This window comes from Zonotrichia leucophrys, chromosome 9 (assembly GCF_028769735.1).
Source record: "Zonotrichia leucophrys gambelii isolate GWCS_2022_RI chromosome 9, RI_Zleu_2.0, whole genome shotgun sequence".
NCBI lineage: Eukaryota > Metazoa > Chordata > Aves > Passeriformes > Passerellidae > Zonotrichia > Zonotrichia leucophrys.
Window position 1 is genome coordinate 19,982,673 of NC_088179.1, and position 23,962 is coordinate 20,006,634.

The 23,962-nt window shown below is 38.5% G+C and overlaps 1 protein-coding gene across 6 annotated transcripts in view; it reads right to left on the reverse strand.

Annotated features, from left to right (window-relative positions):
• The window catches only part of NAALADL2 (N-acetylated alpha-linked acidic dipeptidase like 2), a 410,218-nt gene that overhangs the window by 345,356 nt on the left and 40,900 nt on the right, over nucleotides 1–23,962 (reverse strand). The gene's annotated exons all lie outside the window — the stretch shown is intronic.

The window sequence follows — 23,962 nt, forward strand, 5'->3', positions numbered from 1 at the left end:
ATTTTATAATAGAAAATTAAAATTAGAAAATAATCCAACCAGTCACTGGTGGGCTTTGCCACACTGAAATTATTTTATTTATGAACATGATGATATTACTAAATCTAAATTAAACAAATTACTTCCTAATTACCTGAGGTATGAACAGTTTTGATCCTCTCCTGTGCCACCCCTCTGGACTGATCACACTTTGCACAAGCACAGGTGATGGTGCTCACCTACAGCATCTCTTTATCTGCTTTGAAATTTTCCCAGTCACCCAAAAATGTATGGCCCACCTGTCCAGAAGATGCTTAATGCCATGTTCTCTTAAGTTTAAATGTTCTACTAATCAGGCACTGAGGAGTTATGTTCAGGCTGACTGCAGGTCATTAACAAACATGAACTGCAGTTAAGGAGATGAGTTACTGAGCTCCAGTATGATCAGGATTGCAGCTAGAACAGATCTGTCCTTCTGTAAGGACAGGCCAGAGTTTTGACCCTTTACCCTACAAAATCTTCCAGCCTTTGTCACCTCTTTGTCAACTCTTTATGAATGGCACTATGTTAAAGAGCCAAAACCCTACCAGAAATCATCCAGAGTTTTATTAAATAATCCAATTTTACAAATTATCTTTTTTTGAGTCTCTGAAACATGCTCCTCAATGATTTTTCCCCCTTTTAATCTGAAGAAGACTCAATTACTACATAAAAGAGAAAGCTAATGTGGAAATTAAAAGAGAAAACGTAATTTAAAGAGAAAACTGGGGAAAAAAAAAGTCATAGGTGGTAATGTATTAAATTCCATTTGTTTCCTATGAGATGAAATGAGATATGGAGACCGCATATTTTAAAGCAAAGTGTAAACTCTGAGTGGTTTATGGGAGTAGAAATCAACCTACTGGCCTAATACTCTGCTGAGAATCAGGAATGCTAGAAGCTCACTCAAACAGCACTAAAAGAAAAAGATTTCCTACATGGAGCTATAATCACTAACTTTATTCCATTGGAGTCAGCAGCACAGTTTCCACAAGCTTTCTGCAGCCCAGCTCAGAGTGCAACACCCAGATTTGCATAAGGAGTTCCAGAGAGCAGGAACAATGAGGGGCACCTGCACCTTTTATCTGCCTGCACATCTGCACCCTCATCGTTTTAATAACTGATTTTCTCTGATCGTTATTTTTGAATAACAGCCTAGCAGTGGACTGACATTCACACTAGTTCAAAAAGATAACTACATAGCTTCTTAAATGCTAAAAAATAACTTTATGGGAGAAAAAAAGTCTTATACAGCATGTCCAGTGTTTTAGAGAAGCCACAGCGAGGGGCCAGCAGAGAAAAGTGCCTGTCACTCTCTGCAATTACCATCCCTGCCAGAGTCCCATCAGCTTCAACACTCCAGGGTCTGGTGAGAATCTTCTCTTTTGACACACAACTTAGATCATTTATTGACCAACTATGAACAACTCAAAAACTTAAATGAAAATCTTGAGAGATTGGTATTACCAGCTTGGGAGTAACAAAGGAAGAGGGTGGTGAGGCAAACTGCACAACCTGTAAATTCATCCTGCAAAGTATGTGAGTGTTTTATGATGCTAAAGTGTCAAATTCACATCAGGAATAAAATAAATAACAGAGTCAGAGATAACCTTAATATATTGTGGTGCACACAATAGTGCCCAACTGCTCTGAAGAGACTGTGTATAATTTTAATGTACATAAAAATATGTATTTGTAGTATATTTATCTATACATTTCTAGTATATATTTATGTGAGATATATATACATACATATGTCTTATGGGTTTTTTATTAGTCTTGGATTTTTCCTCATTTTTTACTTTTTCTTTAGCCACTACAACATACAAAGCCATTTACTTCCCCAAAGCCCTTGAAATCTTAGAAGATCTGAAATATTTAGGTCTTTGAATAGAAAATGAATAGCAATATTTTAATAGACAGAAAGCCAATCATGAGTAGTAACTGAATCTGCTGGATCAATTGCACAGATTGGTCATTAATCAGAAGAATACATCTATTGTCATGTTCATAGGATTCTAATAGAGACAAAAATAAAAAATAGGATGAGCAAGGATCTTGATTAATTACCCTTTTCACTGACAGTTCCTCCAATATAAATTTTATTTGATGCCTTTCAATATAGCCCTCCACCAGCACGGTAGTACTTTCATTTTTGATGCAACTCCTCATGAAATGAGTATTATGCCTTTTATTTAAATAGTTCTCCTCCAAAGAACTGCAGAGCAGCAGAGAAAAGAACAGTGACTTCAATACCATCACCACAAGAAAATTACAAGTTCCTTGATGTAAACAGATTTAATCAGGCACTGCCAAGGTAAATTGTTTTTATGTGGAAGCAATGTTACACTGAAAAGCCAAAGTTTATGGTCATTGCTTGAGGAACAACCAGTTGTACCCTTTGAGCCTTCTCAGAACTGGTTGTATTTACATATTTTTTCTTTAAAAATATTTTTCTTTGCAGACAGTTTCTTTTGCAAGCTCCATAGAACATTATGGTTGAAGAACAATAACCTCTGTGATGGACAAATACAGCAACTAGGAAAGGCCAAGTAATAGGCTGTTTGTCTGAAATACTGTGTTCAAATCAAAGATTAATATGGGTTTTTTTTGGCAGGTTTCTTTTGAGGGTTGGGTTTGTTCTTTTGTTTTTATTGCTATTATTACTCTAAAATTTAAACTGAGGAACAGTAAAGTCATTTTGTTACATCTTCACAAGGAATATTCAGCAGAGTTCTTAAGGAAACCAGTCAATTCAGAGAACACTTGCAGATTTTGAGGGTGTTTAGAGAGACTTCTATCAAATTTTTGGCTTTTGCACAAATTCCTTTCACATAGGTCAGTTCTCTGAATTCCCCTTGACATAGGGCAATTTAAAACATTTAGCTCATCCTACAGCAAGTTCTAAATAATTCAACAGCTGAATAAAGCACATTTAGTACATACCAGTACGTCTGCAGCACTCAACCAGGTAAGATCCAGGTTTTGAGAGATGGTGAATGAATGAATTTCACATTACCAGAAATACTTTTTTCTGCGGTATTGGGGGTTTTTTACTGGGTTGGGCTTTTTTGTTATTGGTTATTTGGGTTTTTTTTGTTTTTGTTTTGTGTTTCTGCTTTTTGGTTTTGTTTTTTTGACTTGCTTTATTTCAGCCACTTGGCTTCAGCATGCACTGACAGTCACTTGATAGCAAGCAATCAGGGCAGCCCTGGCGATGGCCATGGTTTTGAGACCAAAAAGCAGCATAAATATTCACAAGTACCATCTTTCTTCAGTTGAAAGAAAAGCATCTGCCAGGAACACTGCTAACAAAAGCAGACGACTCAAGGAGCAAGGCACAGACCCAGCACAGTGATACAAAACTTCACCTCAGCAAGATGAGGGCTGGACCACCACACAAGAACAAGAAATTCTGGCACAGAAGTCCACTGCATATAGATCCCACCCAGATATATCTATATATATATATATATTATAGATTAGCAAAATAGAGATGGGTTTAGGAAATCAAGAGAGAACCTTTCCAAGATTCCATCTTTCAACATGAAGCTTTCACAGTATTTTCCTCAGACCTACACAATGACTTTGCCTATTTTTTCCAGCCTTCGGCATATCAGAAATTCTATTTTTAATATTCAATTATAGATGATGGGACAAAGAAGTATGGTCTGACAAAACTGGATGGAGCTGGGTATTACACAACCCTTTACAAACACCACTCCAAATATACTAGACATTAGGCAGGTGAATAATTTGTATTTAGTTTCACTGACAACCACAAGGATTATTGTGCTCAAAATTAAATACTGCTTAAAAGCTTTTCTCATTGCAGCTAAGTACAAGTCTATATCACAACCACAAAGCATCCACAGCCTCCTGCTTTCCTCCTGATACGAGACTTTTTCACAGCAAACTGGGTAAAACTGCTGCAATTTCACACAAGTTTCACATGCTTAAAACTGGATTAATGTCACTGGAGAGAAAAAAAAAATCCACAAAGCAAATAATTCACACAGTAATATTTAGTATAAGATCATTTCAGAGGCCTTTCCCTCCAAATGAAAGCAAAGAGCTTACAGCTGGTTGGGCTGGAAGGGTCCTTGGAGCTCATGGAGTTCCAAAACCCAGCCATGGGCAGGAATATCTCCCACCAGAACAGGATTCCATGAGGATCAGGATTTGTGAATGTGAGGCTGCTCCTGTCTATAGAAGAATTCCCAGGTGGGTGATATCAAGCAGAGCCCCAGTTTAAATCAGAAATGAACCTGACTTACCTGGTGAATAAAACACCCTCTTTTAAGGTCTACAAATCTTTTACTGTAGTTGATAACAGGAACAGACAGACACAGCTCAGAAGTCTGATAGCTTTTGATACCACTCACTTGTTAATGTATACTTCATTATCCAACTTTTTTTTTAAATTTAAATAAGTCCAGGAGATTTTCATCTTACCCCTGGGTAAACAGGTCATTGTTTCTAACTGATTTGCAAAAGTAATTCTGAATGCAACCATAAGCATCAAGAATATTTAGGCAGAGTTGAACTGCCTGATACGAGATAAGCTTGATGAAGCAACACACACAGATAAGAGCAATGTTATTCTGGTCAGTGGCATAAGGAAACTGTCAAGAGAATTAATCAACCCAGTGTATTTATTGTAAGGGATAACCATGCTGCACTCTTGTTTTCACACAGCTGCATTTGTATTCATTCCTTTATTCCTTGAAGCGAGTTGCAGGCTAAAATGCCAGGTCAGGAAAAGGTTGAGACACTCTGACTGACAGGGACAGGAGGACCATGAAACGTTCCTTGGGGACTCCAACCTGACACCAACAGAGCCTGCACACCAGCTCTGCACACACGGACATCAGTCAAAAAATCACTTGCATGGCTCAGGTACATTGATCACTGCACGCTAAACATTCCCAACTCCTCTCTTCAGACTGCCAGGAACACGGGACACCAGCAGAAATGCAGACTTTCCATGTGATTTCCAAGGCCCTGAATATTCAAACCATGGGGTTTTTTTTATTTATTTTCAAACACTGAACGATTCAATTTGTTTCATTGAGCAGGGCAGAAACACACTTCTCCTCCAGTCCAAGGACACCTCCACCCATGAGGATCCCTCAGAGGTCCCTTCTCAGCAAAGGAAACCTCTCTGCTCAGCTCTGCTCCACATTTTCCCAGGACTGACAAACACAAAACTGTATTATTGGTAACCATCGAGTTTCCAGTGACAGCCACATAAGCCCACTATATTCAGGGACAAAAAAGCAGCTGCAAAAACACTGACCTGCTACAGGAAGGGCAAAATGATTCGTTCCCGTAACAGAATTAAGCTCCATCCTACTTCCCAGCACCTTTAAGTAATGCAGGGCACATGTTTTTCCCCTCCCTGTAAGAATGATCAATGTGTAATGTGGCCAGAAATGTTTTCTGCTGTTCTAACTGCATTTTCTTTCTTACCTCACACAACACTTTGTCCGGAAGGGATGGATAAATATTTGACATGGCATCATTCCCAATGCTCCCCCACAACGTAGAACTTTTTAAAAGATTAAATGTTTTGTTTTCCTGTCTAATAATTAATGAAAAAGGGTTTTTTTTCCTGTTTCTGTATTCATTGTAATTACAAAACAAATTACGTAATTCCACACACACAAAAATCCTCTGACGTTATTTTACTGGTTCTCCCAGCGAGGATTTGACTAAGAACAGGATCACAGCTAATGAAGTCAGCACTAAAACCCTCATATAATCTTTCTGAATACCCATGAACTTCCATATGGAGTAAAAATAAATCATTTTTATGATTGCTTTCTGACACAATTAGGAGGAATATAAAAGAAGACAGACTAAAAAAATAACATGAATATTATGAAAATATGTCAAGTGGATGATGTGACACTAGGATAGGAAGAAGCCAGTATGAGAGGAAAGCAGTGTAAAAACATACCTTTACTTTTATTAGTGACAAAGTTGGTACAGTGTACTTAAAACTAGTTACAAAACTGTGGTACTGATGTAAAGATTTCAAATCTGCTGTGCCTGCAATCTGCCACAGACTAAACTTAAGACCAAAGATTTGCAGCTTTTTTCTCTTTGCTGGCCCATTAGTAACACACCAAAAAATAAAAATGTCTAAGTGGGAAAAAAGACCATTTTTAAGCGTAATAGCTCTACAGTAGTTCAGTATAATGCATTTCCATGCTTTTAGTCAGAGAATCGCAGAATGGCTTGGGTTGGAAGGGACCTTAAAGCTCATCTGCCATGGCAGGGACACCTTCCACTGGACCAGGCTGCTCAGAGCTCCATCCAGGCGCTTCCAACCTGTAGAAGGAAACAGGAGCAATAGGAACAGCTCAGAGTTGTGAGCACGGTGAGGATGAGACCCTGGTGAGACAGTGAAAGAGCATTCAGTCACCTTGCAAGCTGGTAAATTTAGTTAATTATAGAATCAGAATATCCTGAGTTGGAAGGGACCCTCAAGGATCACAGAGTCCAACTCCTGGCCCTGCACAGACACCCCAGGAATCTCACCCTGGGCCTGAGAGGATTTGCCAAACGTTTCTTGAACTCTGTCAGGCTTGGGGCTGTGACCACTTCCCTGGGAGCCTGTTCAGTGCCCAACCACCCTCTGGGTGAAAAACCTTTCTGTAATATTCAACCTAAACCTTCCCTGACTCAGCTCCAATCACCAGAGCAAAGGGATCAGTGCCTGCCCCTCCTCTTCCCCTCATGAGGAAGCTCCAGACCCTGATGAGGTCTGACCACAGTCTCCAGGATGAACAGACCAAGTGACCTCAGCCACTCCTGGTATCCTCCTTCAGACCCTGCACCATCTTCACAGCCCCTTTGGACACGCTCTGGTAACTCTGTCTCTCTTATTTTGTGGTGCCCAAAATCACACACAGGACTCAGAATGAACTCGAGTTTCACAGTGCTCAATTCTCCTGCTGAAGAGCCCAAGGCACAAAAGCTCTGGGTGTCCCCAGCCCCAGCTTTCCTTTCCTCCTTCCCAACACAGAGCTCCTGTCACCTCTGGATAGGGGGATGGCTCAAATTCAGTGGTTAGCATCAGATGTTCATCATTTTTACTTACTACTATTACTCCTGTTAGTCATCTGAGGACTACATTAGAAATTTCTTTCCTGAAATGGTTTTAGGCTTTACCCTGGAATTAACTGTCTCTATAAAAAAGGAAGCATTAAAAAGCCATTTAACAGCTGGATACAACATCTGCCTTTCCCAGGTCATTAGTACTTAAGAACAGTTAATTTATGAAACTACAAGGTTACAGAGACTGACAAAAGAATCGCACTTCTCTCTAATTTAAACCTTGTCTGCCAAGTGTTCCAATTAAACCATCTTTTTTTTCCTCTTTTTTTAAATGCAAAGCATGCCAAAGGGAAAAGGCCATCAACTCTTCATATTCCGGCAGCTTTGTCACTATAAGAGGGCATTTTTCTTTGGACTCCAAATTATGGAGTGATATGATTTTATTTAGTATCTTCATATCTCAAATTTGTGTTTGCAAGGTTTAAAAAAATGAACCTGGAAATTAAAAATAAATAAGAGGAGCACAAAAAAAAAAAAACTATCTCATGCAATATACACATGACCTCCTTCTTAAACACCAAAATTTAAGGCAACCTCAAGATTCTTTGGGATTTGGTAGGTTTTTCCTGAGGATGTATGTGAGGCAGGCAGCACTCAGCCCCATACATTGGTTTCCTTGCTTTGAACACCTGGACTCTGATCATATAGTGGCACCCAGCCTTCATTACCAAAAATCATAAACCACTTGTCAATTCAGCAGTAGTTTAGAAATATGAACTAATTTATATTCATTAATAGACTTTTAATAGTTACCATTGATTTTCATATGAAAATTATCATCAAAATCCATGAGGCTGTATAAAAGGTGATGTGACTCTTGCTTTCAAGAATAAAAATAAATTTAGTTCTATGAAGAATAAAAAACTGAACCTGAAAAGTGCAATTTAAGAATACAGTCAAAAAAATAATTCTTTTGAAACACTCAAATTCTACACTCAATAGGGGAACATTGGTTCCAATTTATATTGAAGCATCTCTGTTCTCAAGATCAGAATATTATATTACTGTTAAAACTCCCTCCCTGCCAAAAGTAAGAAATTCAAGTCTTTTCATTTCATGGTCTGAAATCTAAGTTTAAAAGTGGTTTGTATTTTTTCCCCCCTTAATCCAAGTTCTAATGACACTGATGTAGGCAGACACCCTTTACAGGTACTTCCATTATCAGGGCTTGTTAAGAAAATATTCTTTCGAGAAGGATATTGGCATGCAGGTATCTCAGCATGAACAAAAACAAGTTTTACAAAATCTGGCATCAGAAGTTACTTCTGCAGAGAAAGAAGGAGATCAAAACCTCATTTGCACACCCACACTCATCCAAACAGATAGTTTTGAAGAAGAAATGAAAGAAGGGCATGAAGCATGTAATGGGTAATTGGCTACAAATTAATGCCCAGGGGGATGCAGGGACCCACACAGAGCTCTTTTTGTTCCCTCTCCGTGCCATGAGTGTCCCCAGCTCAATGGCCGTGGGTGGGGGAGTTTCCTCCTGCTCGGATTTCAGTGCAGAACTGGGACCTGCATTGATGCCTTGTGAAGGCTGACTTATGAGACTAGATGGAGCTAAAGAATAAAGTAGGGATTTATTAGGGAGCTTCAATAGATCCATCTTGGGCAGCACAAGAGGCCAGCCAGGGCTGCACCAAAAATGAACCCAAAATGGTCACAAAAATGGATGACTGCTCATGGGGTCTTACACTTTTGTAAGTTCTGGTCCATTTGCATATTAGAGTTAATTGTCCAATTCCAGCTTTAGGTTATGAAGTCCCATCCTTCTTGTTATCCTCCCTTCAGCCCACGGTGTTTGTGCACTTGGGCTTGAGATTTGGATCATTTGTCCTTGGTCCCCAGCTGGAGCAGGAATTGTTTTGTCTACCTGCTCTGTGCACAGAGCTCAGCATCCCCTCATATGAAACCCAGACCTGCACACTAAAGCAGTACAGAAATTGAAAAATATAAAAGCTAAAACCTGAGGCATCAGCATCTGCTGTGAATTATGGCTCTAACTCACACCTGACCCACCCTCACCCACAGCAAAGCCTCTGCTGGCCCAGGCAGTAACACCAGCATCACCCCAGCACTGCCACAGCAGCCCATGGGCGGCACACGGGTGCAGCTGGAGCCTCTCTCACACCTGGGTAATGCTGGACATGCCAGACAGCAGCTACACTCCAGGTAAACCCAGTCTGGGAGTGCAGAATCCATCCTGGAAACAAACCACAGCCTGCCCCCAAACACAGGGCATCCGGATTGCACGCCTGGGCTGCAACAAAACTCATCCAGAACTTCAGCCAACACGTTCTGCTTCCCTTCCTCTACCCTCTGACAGGCTCTGAGGAACCAGGCTTAGCTTCAGTGTCAGTGCTTCTCCTGATCCAGCTGCAACTCATCATGTGATAATCCCATCCTCAATTGCTAAATCCCTCCTTTTCAGTGCACATTTCCTGGTGTTAAGCCAGTTATTCGCCTGTGGCTCCCTATTCTTTCAGACTTTCCCAAGACTCACTCTTTTAATATCCACTATGTGGTTTTTCCACACATAAGTAAATTGTTTCCATCACTCCCAACATTTTAAACAGACAAACACACACACATGGCCTGAGAATCATGTTCTAACACACATATTATACTGTAAGTCTGCCAAGCTCCATTTTTCAACTTTCAAGCACAGAGGGGGAAAGTGTTACATCAGGTGTTAAAAAGTTGTATATTCTCCTATGGTGAGAAGTTTCATGCCAAAATTTAGCACAGGGTGCACAAAGCTTTATAGTTATGTTAACAAAGCTGTGAAAACAACTGTTTTCCTGGAGAAAATTGTGAAAGACTGTCTTCACATCCTCAAGGCTGATTTGTGTGAAGCACAGCCTACAAGAGTATCAAGCACTAATCTAAATAATTTCCTACATTAATATACATGATATCACTATAAGCTACTTAATTATGTAAGAATGAATGCAGCAACACCAGACAGATAAGGAAATTGAAAGAACTCAAAATTTCCATTAGAACTCCAACATTTGTTTCACCTGTGGTTCCAGCTTTTCTGCTAACATGCAGCATGCTCTAATTTAAAATTCTTGCAATGCCCAAGTAGAGTAGCCCAGACATGATGCAGTAATTTAAGTCACATGTGCAACTCAAACATTTCAAGCTGAATTTTTAAAGCTTCCAAATCCTTGTTTCTGTTTTTGTAGTTTAGACTGGATGGGGAAGTTGTTTTAATTGCAATCAGTTCATTGTCTGATATGGAAGATAATGAAGTCCCTAGAAATGTTATTAGTTTGCAATACATCTTCAAACTGAAAGATAGTAGATCTACATTAGACATGAGGAAAAAATTCTTTTCTGTGAGGGTGGGTAGGCTCTGGCACAGGGTGCCCAGAGAAGCTGCTCCATCCCCAGAAGTGTCCAAGGCCAGCTTTGATAGGGCTTGGAGCAACCAGGGATGGTGGAAGGTGTATCACAAAATGTAATTTGCGGCATCACAAAATTAATATACTGAATTTGCAGAATTAAGGCCCAGGGAGCAGAAGGAGATAAAATTAGAAATGAATATGAGAAAATTAGAATGACTATGAGACGACAGTGCATACAGTAAAGGCAGATGCTTTCTAATTCACAGCTGAAAGAGCTTCACAAGTGAGCAGCTAACCTACTTAATGGGTGCTCAAAGGACCTAAAAAAGCCAGCACAGACAGCATTAAATTTCATTAACTCACATTTTCAAAAAAGTTCTGTCACTATGCAGGCAGCAAATCGTGTTTTGAATGCAGTTAATCAGCCATACAGTGAGAACTGAGAGGGACAGCCACAAAAATAAATGCAAGTATTTCAAAAGCATTTCTTCATATTGCTGGTTTGGAAAAGGACCTATGCTTAAATTCTGTTCACTGATAAGTGAACTCCTCCCTACCCAACCAGTTAACAGCATTGTATCAGACCTCCTAAGGAGGTGTTATTAACTATCAGAGACCAAGAAAGAAGATTACAACATCCTAATTACACAGATATGCATAACATCAAAGGGGCCACAATAATCACGTAATTCAACAGAAAACTAAGAAGGTTAAACCACTAACACTTTAATCCAAACCAAAGCAACAAAATCAGCATAAAGTTACAAATTACAAGACATCTAAATGTAAACACCAACTGCAGATTTTTGCCTGGTACAAACACACACGTCCAAGGGCTGCATTGTCCCACCCTACAGATCCTGACACTGACTCAGGAACAGAGCTCGGAGAGTTTTCCTCAGCATCTGCCTGCAAAGTCCCCCAAAAAACAGCACCAGCAAAGATATGAGTCTGCTATCTCTCCTCTGTGTCCTGCATCCTACCCCAAATCTCACAAATTCATAATTACCACAGCATCAGGAGACAAGAGTAAGAAGGAATGGGTTACCTGTGAAATGAGAAAGCAGTAACTAAAGCAAGTAATTTCTTCCACTTTTCAATATCCTAGTGATTTCTGAGCTTTAATCAGCCATTTCTTTGCCTAAAATCTGCCATCCACCAAAAGACACACTTTAGAAAGGAATTTTTAATACCCTGTGGGACCAAAGTGATACATTTTAGCCCATTTCTTCTTAATAAATGTAATGATTTTAATCAAATTTGTTCAGAGGACAGAAGATTAGTTAAAGAAGAGAAGTAACTGGAACATTAAATTAAGGTATCATTGGGAATTAAAAATTTAATTTTCTGTTATTATCAGTGGTATATTATGAATAAAGAACATAGAATATGCAATTAATATGCAACACAATATGAACAGCGTTTGAGAAAAATGAATTAGATATGTAGGACAAAAAGGGATGAATTCTTAAACCAAATTCTATTTGCTTTACTCTGTTCAATCTTCCTATGGGTCCCTGTTTAAATATTTCCAGGTATGGGAAGAGTCACCACTAAATTCTGATGTGTTTTAAGGGGATTAGGGTTCATGACAGGTAACCCAGAATATTTCTTACAGAAATCAAGGCAGTACTTCTGTAAGCTTGTTTTTGAGCAGATAGCTGATTCCCACATGGAGCTCCATGGAAAGGAACTGGACAAAGATCAGTTTTTAAGCCAAACAGCAGAACTGTGTCATTAATTAAAAAGTTAAAATATTCTTAAAGCATAATCTAAACTCCCAGGCCATCTAAAGTTAAACTGTTATTCAAGGTTACTAACCAAGCACAAAATTAGTTTCCTAGGTCACTCCCTGTTCTGGGTATGGGTATTTTGAGGGAGAAGAGAAGCAGCAAAGTCCTTTCACACAAGCAGTACAGTTCTCCTGCATCAACAAAGGGGAATAGGGAAAACAGCCAGAAAGTAAGACAAATATTCCCCATGTTAAAGAATATCCATTTGATTTAATGGCATTTGCATTTACACTTAGATGAAATGATTTCTTCCTGATCAAGACAACTGGGACACTGACAATTTTCTTGATTTCAGCATTTTTTGTGAAACTCTAATATTGCTAACAATCTAATTGAGTTTTCCTTAGCTAAGGCTGATTACCACATAGGTTCTAAGTTCAAAATAAGTGGAAAATAAGTGGCCAATATAAAGTAAGGTTCCTTTTACTGCCACTTGACTCCACTCAGGTGCAGCAATGCATAAAACAAACCAAGTGCAGGTGTGCACACAGGCACACTCAGGCTTTGTGGTGTGTGTTTGGGAGCCTGTTTCCAGATTCCTCAACCTTCCTTCTCCTAATCCCATCAATTTTCCTCTTCCCCAGGCCACCAGATTATTTAAGCACACTGGAGCTCAAACAAAAGCTGCATACATGGAGTCCTGTTTTGTATATTAAATCTGGATGGAAGGACAGAGACAGTCCCTCAGTTCTGCAAATCTCACAGAACTGTAACAGCCAACTTCATGTATGGGTTAAACTTAAAAAAGGTTGGGTGTTTTTGTTCAGTAACAAACTAATGTTTCTTTATGCTTCATGAAGCCAGCAATTTTTTCATCAATTCATTCTAAAAAAATTCTAATTGCATAAATTGACAATTATCTGCTTACTCCATATTATCTATTGACACTTTATTTCTAACAAGCCCTGTTTCATGCTTTTTCAAATGCATCCCTCTTCCTTTTTGACAACCAGCATTTTAGGGGGCAACTGTCATCACCCAGACTGACCTTCTACATTGCACAGGCCAAAGAATTAAACTCAGCAATTTCTTCATTGAGCCCACATGCATCTGGCTGAGCTAGATCACATCTCACAGTGATATAAAACCTTGATTTCAATATTCAAATCAACAGCAAATTACAAATTAGTAATTACTGGTTTGGATCTGTCTATAGCTGTGACCTTCAGACTCACAAAACTAGTGAACACATTTATTCCATGCACTCAGTACATAGGTTGAATTTCCAGCTTATCCCTAAATTTCAAGCATTTGGTAAATCCTCTCAATTTCAAAAGACAATTATTACTTGATATCAGTTCTGAGGCAAAAATTTGGCCCCAAATTTTCTCCCATGCCAAAGGAAACTCAAAGAAACACAGCTGTCAAAGAAGTTCTGGAAACTGGCTAAATTATCCAAAAAGAAATAACGTGCAGCAAAAGCAACAAGTGTTGAATACTACTCAATGCCAAATATATACTGAGAGATTATCCTTAGGAGTTCTGCTGCAGCTCAGAGATCAATAATTTTGTACTTAAGCTTGTCAAGTCATAACATTGCATCTCATCCATCAGTTTTGACTGATAACAGAGAAGATGCAATTTAAGAGTCTTGTCAAGAGTTTTCATGGGGGGGGGCTGAGAAGTACTTTCTTCAGAAATCAGCTACAGTACATACTGTAATACTTTTTTTTTCTTAAAAAAGGAAAGAAAAAAACTGATAGATTTGAAAAATTTCAAGTGCAGGGACTAGGCTTTGTCTGAAGTTACAAAATCGGCTGCATGTTCTGAAATCAAAGTACAGACACTGTACTTTTGTCACACAAGCACACAGCTGGGACACCAAAGGTGCTTAAAGACCAACCAGTTTTTGGAACCAAGGTGACACTGCCCTCATACAGTCAGAATTACTTACAGGGTTATATATTCATTAACTTCCAGCACAGCAGCTTTGGACAATTCCCTGTTTCACAGCTCTCAGGGAGAGCCACATCTCTGTAAATTCTCATCATCTTCCTCATGCTCAGAGATGATCTAACCAAGCATGAGAGCAAGAGGCCAAGACAATACTTAAATCATATTACCAGAAGTTTTTCTTGGATCAGAAAACCTGAGTTAACATTCAAAGGAAGTCCTTAACAAAAGAATTGACCTGAAAATATGTCCTTTATTTTGCTGCCCTTAGCCTGATGCCTTCTGCCAACAAAAAAGACTCCTCTTTTTCGTTATGTTATTGGTATCAACATGCTTCTATATGCTATTCTCTACATGAATTCTTGGGTTAAGTCATACTTTACTCCTCCTCAGAAAAGATAAATAGTCCTGATTTTTTTATACACTGCAGAGACATCTTATTGAGAAAATTAGATGGCTCTGAAAACTTCAAAAGCAAATTTCAAGCCATAAAGAGCTTTTATTACTTTCAAGTATTTAACTATAATTTGCCTTTACCTTATCCCTTACTTCATTACTGCAATTATTTTAGATTATCAGGTTTAAGAGAGGAAAAAAAAGCAGTACAGTAAAGCTGAAAGCAAAAGGCAGCAAAATATTTTCAGTGATTTCAAATTTGCTTTTGAAATTTGTATGCACATATGACTTGATAACCTAAGAGCAAAGAGGAAAACTGTAGATTAAGAATATTTTTCCCGGTGAAGCACATTTAAAGGAAAAATAAGTATCTTTTTGAGATATTTATTCACTGCTTAACTTTTTTAATTCTTTACTCCTGTAGAGAGCTAAAAAGAAGCATGGTGTGTTTAACTGATTAGACAAAGATATCTGCTTACTCAGCCTAAACAGAGTTTCAAACTTTTGCTAAATCCAGCTCTTAGAACTCAAGGCCTGTCAAATAAAAAATACTGAATATATTATGGTTTGAGAATAAGCCCATACATGGACAGTATTTATTTTAAACTACTGAAAAGACTATTAATTGGTGTTGCATTTGCAGTACAGGTGTGCTGCTGGAATGCAAACAAGCACAGATTATGCAGAACGAAGGACAGGCAGTGATTTTGAAATGATAATTACAAACACGAGGGATATGAGAGTGTAGTGGAAAAAAGTGAATGTGCTGATTGTGAGAAAAAGAGAAACCTCCCAGAGCAAAGCATCCAGAATAACACTCCCAGCAAAGCCAGGGAAGTGCAGTTGGCAGAATCAGGAGTGCATCTCTCCAGAAAGCTCCGGGCTGGGCCCTGCCCATCAGCCACCTCTCTGCAGCACAGTCTCACCACATCCATCACACACCAGCTGCATCTCCCACAGAAATCTCCCAGAGCTCTGTCACGGGAAAGCAACACCAAATAAATCAACAGCTTCATTCAAATAAACTGTGCAACTCCCATTACATTAGAGCCACAAGTTAATTAACACCCAGAGCGGCAATATCAGCACATTGGCTATGTGGACTTCTGTGGAAAATGAAAACCAACACCTTAATGAGAATGTTTAAGATGCAAGAGATTCTATTTAGTAACAGTTTGCTTCTACAGTTCACTTTTATTGAACTTCAAAGCCACAAGAGCTTTGACACAAAATTTGAAATTTTCTCTTATCTTCAGTGTTCCTTCTGTTAAGATGCAGATCTGTTTTCGCAAGTTACAGCTCTCACAGCTGTCCAGTATGTCAGACACCAATAACCTGATTCCAGATTTTCAAGTGTATGTGAATGGAGAACAATGAAGACTGTAACTCAATGGGATTTCTCAAAAAAATCAATGTCAGTCTTGGAAAGCATTGATTTGCTCAAATTCAAGCACACTTTTCACTATGAACCCAGTGCCAAGCTCCTCCTCAAAACAATAAACAAAAGCACTGCTACTTATCAGTGGGAATTTCAGAAGTAAAAAGCTCTGCAAAACCATTACTGCTGATTCTGTATGGAAAGCATTCACTAATTCTGAGAACAGATTATAATAAAACAAATATTGCATGGATTAACAAGCATTCCAGATTATAAAAAAAAACAAAAAAAAAAAAACCAAAAAAAAAAAAACCCAAACATTTGAAACACTCAAGAATTACTTAGTGTGCTTCAAATCCTACACCATCACTGTTATGACTCCATCAGGTAAATTCATGTGGGCAAGGACAGAAAATCCCACACCACAAGGGACTTCAATGTCTTGGTAAACCTCAGCTTGCCATTAAATGAAGACCAAGAACATAGCATCATTTGACTGCTGTTTTAGCTCAGTGGTCATTCTGAACTTAGCATGTCAAAATCTAACACAGGAAGCCCAGAGAAAGTTCACAGGGCCCCTCCCACAGCAGGTAGAAACACCTGATTTTCACTCCACAGCATTTACAGCATAAATTGATCTCCACAGCACAAGGCATTGGACACGATGCATCAAGGACAAATGTAAACTAAGCAACTTTGGAGTGTTTTATGTTGCTACCTATTTTTCAGGTTAATACGAGATCTTTAATAATGTACACTGGTACATTACTGTGTCTGAGGCCACTGGAGTTATACTGCAGTTTCTTTAGCAGATTGCATTATATTTCTTCACAGTTCCTATCTACTTTGAAACTTAAGCAAACCCCAGGGAACGCAGCCGTTCCGTATTTTTGTTGATAGCTCTGCTGCTCTACCCCCATCTCTCTCAAGAGAACTTGTTAGGTGTAATACCTCTAAGAAAAAGGTTTAAGCAACATTTTGTTCCAAATCCTGGGAAAAGAAAAAATAATTTTAATTATGTTCTCATTTCCATGCCAGGCCATCTTCTTTACTATGACATCCAACTACATTCTGCACTGCAACAAATTTTGAGAAACAAATGAAAAAACATCCCCGCCTCCTGAAGCTAGGAAGGCAGTTTTATTTATCCAGCAGTAGGTATCTGAAATGCCTATCATAAAAATACTATAAAAACAGTTGAACAGGTATTTCTTGGAGCAAAGAAAGGCGAGAGAAAAGTCTGCAGTATAGCTTGAAGACAAGTCTTCACAGCTGCATTTGTCAAGCTTCAGCTGATTCTGAATATATCCATTCAGTATAGGAAAAACCAAATGAGAAACAACAGGAAAAAGAAAGATATCAGGCTGCTTCTGTTGGGTTGAAGGAACTAATACCACTATGAAAGCTATCAAAGACGGCGCTCCCACTTCTTATTGCAAATGTATTCCTACAAACATTGCAGAACCACCCAACTATTCACAACTAAAATACAAAATGCCACATCCCCCCTCAGCTGCCACATCTCTGCCAGAGGATTCAGTTCTGCCCCAGCCTTTATTTTATTTCTACTCATACCTCAACATGTACCTGTGAGACAGATTTTTCTGTGTATTAAGAAGACGACAACTAATGGATAAATGAAGAGGTGAGCTTAGATATAGAAAACTATTGGACATTCTCCCTGCTGAAGCTGAAACCTGTTACTTTAATTACAATATCATTTATTTCCTGTCAGGTGTTTTGTTTGGGGAGAGGGGCTGGGATGATTTTTTTCAATCAAAAATTGTTCCATTTCTTGGTTCTGGCTTCATCTTTTTATGCTAATAAAACCACTGCAAAACATTCATCTGTGTGGAGATGAGCTCCCTTCCCTAACACACTGAGATGCCTTGGAGCACTGAAAGTGTTCATCCGAGGATGGTAAAACATTTTGCTTTGAGCAGTTCTGTATCCATGCATATAAACTCCATTTCCAGCAGGTGAGATTCATAATGTTGCTGAAATCCATCAGAGCCTTGTCATCCACATCACCAGGACAGGGTGGTTTATTCATAGAGGGAGAGCCATATTCTTTCTAAGAAAATATTTAAAAACCCTTACAATTGACAATATGTTACATAAAGGAGTCTCTTAAGTAAGCAGCTGGAACAGCTCGATTTCCTGATCACTGATCAGTATTGCTGATCATATTTAAATGTCACTGCAGCCTAGCATTTGTGCTTGATCCTGCTTCCATTAAAACAAATGTCAGAACTCCCAAGAAGATTATCTCCTTCATAGGCCTTAAGGCTATATGAAACACTCTTTTTGAACTCAGAAGTGCTATAATTAGAACAGCACAGTCCTAAAGAATAATTAAGTATACTGAGAAAACCACAAGGATGCTAAATATTGCACCTCTGCCCTGAACTACAGCAAGATGTGAAGCATCTATTGCAGCTTCTGTTTTTCTTTCGTTTTTCAACAGTCATGTGAGAAATAATGATCTATACATTCACTAAAAATTTGGTTTTGCACACTGGATATTTAGCAACCAAGAAACAGTGATTACGCTCCCCTGCTTGAAACTAAAGTCTTCCTTCATGTGTCATACAAGAGAGTCATTGGTTCTAATTTGCACATATGGAACCACTCATGCCTTTCTTTGTGCTAAGGCATGCAGCCTCTGCAAAATCACTGAATTATTGACCTGAGTGAAACAGTCAAGGCAGGCCTTAAAGTCAATGCTTCCTTAATTACACTTCTGAATTTTTGTTGCACATTCCCAAAGCCTTTGCCATAGCAAACTAGACCTCAATGTAATTTCTTAAAGAAAAGGGCTTTATTTTGGGATATGGCAGCAAGGGCCACTGCCAGCACTGCAGCTGAAAACATAAGTACAGGAAGGATTAATGCTGAGTACAAACTGAAACACAGCAGAAACAAACAAGTCTGGTGGGCTGGAAAGAACCTCTCAATTGCAACACACTTCACAGCACCATCAGAAAGATGTTCTACAGGGGAATAATAAAAAGATGGTAAAACAATGTCCTTGTGGGTTTTGGAATTCCTGCTGTAAGCAGGGCAACATGTCAGCTAAGAAGGGCTGCACACAGAATCTTTTCTGATCAAATCCATTAAGTATTTCCAGTCTTTTCCAATCTGTGCAGTGCATGGTCAGCATCCCTCCCCTTCCAGCCAACACAAGCCTCTATTACAAACTCATGCTTAGAGCATTGGTCAATTAACAAATAAAAATCAAAGAAAAGCCCAATCAAGGCTAATTTTTAACATGGTCTCACTATACAAACTCAGCTCTCTGCTGAGATAAAGAAAACTGCACAAAATCCTCATTCTTTGCATTTACAGTATGCAGCCATCACTGATTAGTTTACACCAGCTGCAAAAAATCATCACCTGTAACAAGAGATTCTTCTTGTCTTGGCAGAAATCTTCCAATAGTCTTCAGTCCTCATAGAAGACAAATATTTTACATGCAGTTTTCTTCAAGGCAAAGTACACAGCGTTCCATGTTGATTTTTAATTTTAAGATAAATACTTTCACTTCCAGTTTGCTACAAGCAAAAATCACTAAAAGCATGAGCCTTTTACGAGTTCTGTAAAATAAACATGCTCCTCTAGAAAAACTGTTCTTTGTTTTACAGATGATTTCATAATTCAGTGGCATTTCCACGGCCAGTCATGCACTACTGCAGTCAGAAAAGATGAATTCATCCCTCTAAGGAATTAATACAATACTGAAGGATCATGTTATGGTCTTCTAATTACTTTATGGCACCCTACAGAGAGAATCAACTTTGAACAGCAACACATTTCTGTTAATGAAAACATTGCTCTACTAATGTATCATTTTAGTATGGCGTGTCAGGCTGTCTCAATCGACCTCCTGCATGCGAGTCAAGCTTCTACAAATGCTAAAAATCTTAATTATTATACTTAATTCAAGAACAGTATGCCAAATTCTTCCCAAAACAGAAGAAAATAAAGGAATACCCCTAACAACAGATGGTGGGGGAAGGAAGGCTGTATTTGTTTCCTTTATATGAAGACACTGTGCAAAACCAACACTCCACTGGAGGCCACTGTCACAGCTGACAAGTTTGCATAACCTCTTTCTAGAGCTACAGAAGAAACACAGGAATTGTAATCAACATCCATAAATTACAGCTACAACTCTGAGAAATGCCCAAGGACATACTTATCAAATAGAGCCAATACTATTAACACAATGGCAATTCATTGATTTTTCCTTACAGTAATTCCAATCTATATGCAGGCATATGAACTTGGAAACCAATTCTGAATAGGATTTCAAACACTTCTGTTCTAGGAAATGTTAAAAAGAAAAGAAACCAAACCACTAACCCAGCTGTAATTATCATTATTTGTTTCTGAAGCAAATACTACAGTTTCATAGAAAAAGCTCAAAATGCATTAGGTCCTGCAAATGCTTTTCTGTGCTGAAAACATTCCCAAGATGCTCTTGCTAAAATAATGACCCCAGGAAATATAGTGAAATGTACTTCCCTGCCCCTCCAAATAGACTATGCAGAGATGATCACACCACACGCATTTCAAGTCAGGTTTTGACCAAAAACTCAGTTTCTAGGGTTCAGCATGAGAGCTTCATCCCCTGCCTTGGCTCTGCTGCGCTGGCAGCAATTGAACCATTTCAGCACTAAGCTGCTCCATGGTACGTTCCTGTATGGTCTCACTGATTTTCTGATGGTTAATCTCCCACCGTCGTTAACAGTTACAGCTACAGGCAATCGTGAGAGAATGATCAATTAAGCACATGATTAGCAATTTTCTTTGCCTTGTCCAACCCCTTCAAATTAAGTGGTTCAGGCTTGACCATTGTGCCACAATAAAAAGGAGTAAAACACATTTAACCTCATTATTCCTGTTTGAATAGCAAATTACCTAAAACTAACTCATTCAGCCATGGCAATGAGGAGCTGCAAATTGTTTGTTAGCATTGTCTTCTCCACATGTCCTTTCTGCTGTGAGTTCTATTACATCACCTGCAATTTATAAAGCAACAACACAAAACACTTCAGAGGACACCAGCTGGATAATAAGTGTTTTATAACAGTTAAAAGGGGGCAGCAGCACAGAGCAGAGCCTCAGATACAAAGACATGAGGAACAATTTGTTTGTTGTATGAGTGACCTCTCTACAGTCAATGGAATAATATGGAATTTAATTAAAAAAATAATGTGGTGCAAAAACTGGATTGTTTTGAACTAGGAACTATCTTCAGGATTTTTTAAGTAGATCTTCTAAAAGTGAAATTGTAATAACTTAATTGACAAACTCATTAATAGTAACTCCTCCAAATCTTATCTTTCCCTATTTGGTTATCATCCCTTACTTCCCTCACACAACTCTCTTCGTCAATTAATTTTTTTCCTATACAGAAAAGCTGTCTTATTCCACAAGTTGTGCATTTAGGAACTGGGAAGGGTCTGTGATTCATCCTGCTGAAATGAGATCAGCATCCCCATGACTTAGAAAGATACCTCTATTAAATTAAAAAGGAAGAGACATCTGTGTATGAAGGTACAGTGAAAGAATATCCTGAGTCCAGGAGCTGAACAACTGTCAGCACAAACAGCAGAGTCTCATTACTGGGGGAGCATTGGGGAACAGAACGGCCACCATCAGCAGAAATTAAATCTTAACAGATCCAACATTTAAACTTGCAGTTTCAGAATAAAAACTGATGCAGAAAGATACAGTTCTCAGAGCACTTCCTTACTCCTTTCCTCCTGGCTGAAAAGAAGCTTACGGGAAACCTATATTAGCAGCACAGAACTGCCTTTGGTTCACTTCCATGAAGGATTCTCACAGGAACAAAAGCTCTGCATATCCCTTTGGCTCCTCCTAGGCTCATTCCCAACCTGCAAGTTCCTCAGTGAACTGAACAAGCAGTGCTGCTGTTCACACATCTCTGTTTTATTAATCTGTTTTTGCTATTTGCTGGATGTAGATCTTAGACAATCTCCCACTAAAGTTATTTTCTAACTCATGGCAATGTTGCCAGCCATAACATTTCATCCACTGCTTGTAGGGACACCCAGCACTCAAGAGCAATCTCATATGAGATTCAGACAAAAACATGGAATTAATTCCCATACATGCCAACAGCTGGGGCACAGATATTTACATCTGCACAGAGTATGCTCAGCTCTCAGAAGCTGGGACACATCACCATCAGTAATATGATCAAATGTGGCTGAGTGAAAATATGGTGAGTGGAACTCTAAACTTCTGCAAATCAGCCAAGTCATATTTAAACATTTTTGTTCCAAGGCATTTTGGGAGAGATCTGGACTGGCCTTTGTAGCACTGCTTTATTCCTAAGTGCATGCCTCATTTAGATGTGAAATACTACAGATTTTCATTTAGATTACCTCAAAACAATTTACTAATTCAAACGAGAGGGAAACAAATAGAGCTGATAATGATGAGCTCTTTATTTTCCCCCTAGTTTTCCTTCCTTCCATCTCTGCTTACTGTAATAATTAATTACACAAAAATAACAGACTTGAACTGTCTAGTTCATTCCTTGAGACTGTGTCATCATCTTCCACGCTGCCAGAACTCATTTTCTGTCCTTATAGATTCATATCTTAGATTTTTTTTTTTCCTTTTTCTAATACTAATAGAAGAACAGCAATGTTGGGCAGCCCACTGCTAAAAACACAGTATTAGACACTGCCCTAAAGAGCTGTGCCACAAACCACCATGTAAACAAAACTGTCCAAAGTACAAATTAAGGGTGCTCTTTGGAAGTTCCAGTTAACAAGTTTTGATTTCTAATAAAAGAAGAAAAGGTCTGAACTTTGAGGAAATTCAACAGTTATTTCAAATATTCATTTAAAACTTTCTTTCAGAACAATTAAACACATTTCATTCTAATTAAGCAACAGGTATATCAGAACAGCAAAACCAGGTATGAAATATAATGCATTCAAAATGCTTAAACAGCAGACAAATATGCACACAGCAAGGAAAGCAGAGTTCTGCAGTGCTAAAGTAGAGCCCATCAAACTACATTAAAATCCCAGGGGAAAAAGGGAAAGAGGCAAAACCTGCACACAGGGCAGGTGACTCCATAAACTGTTCTTGTTTTCCTTACAGAATCCAATACTGCCCCAACTTCTTAGGAGTTTCTGGAGTACAAAAGTGACAGCAAAGTGATTTTCTTCAGGTCTCTTGTTTTTAAGAATCTGACAATAGCAACAGCGATAAAATGCAGCAAGTTCTTTCATATGCTATGAAAAAAAATGCATTGAAAGAGGGATTTTTGGCTGTTTGCCAAATGGCAAAATACATGAACTGTTGCTGAAGAATCCCTTTAGAAATAAAAAACCAGCACAAACCAATTATTTCTATATGGTGTGAGTTTGTTGAAGTTAGTGGAAAGTGGTAATATCTCATCCTATTACTATTTGCAGGTTACATTTCCTGAATGTCACAGAAAATGCAAGAACAAAATTTAGTCTTTAATGTAGCACTAGGTCTGTCTTTAGAAATCTTCAACTCCTATGTAAAAGATCATGGGTATTTTTCTGGATGTTAATGAAGTTTCTTTCACAGCAATTTTAGTAAAACACTGTATTTTTGATTGCAATCTCAAATACTGAAGTGCAAGGAAAAAATAACTAAGCGAGTTTTTTCAGATGCAGTTGTAGTTTAGGTACTTCATATCTAAACCAACTCAACTATTTCTTATAATGACTTTTCAACAGATATCCCATCTTATGGTAACGCTTTTGCATTAAAAGAGGTAGACTGCTATTGCCCATCATTTCACTTATCCAGCCAGCAAGTACATAAGAAAAACAACCTTTGATCTCCTCACAAGCAGAAAAATGCACTATAACCATCTAACATACAGTGAGAGTGAGAAATTACAAATATGGAAGAAAATAACACTATCAACCTTAGAAGTACATATTCTTTAGAAACAAATAAAACCACATAGCTATTCATATTTT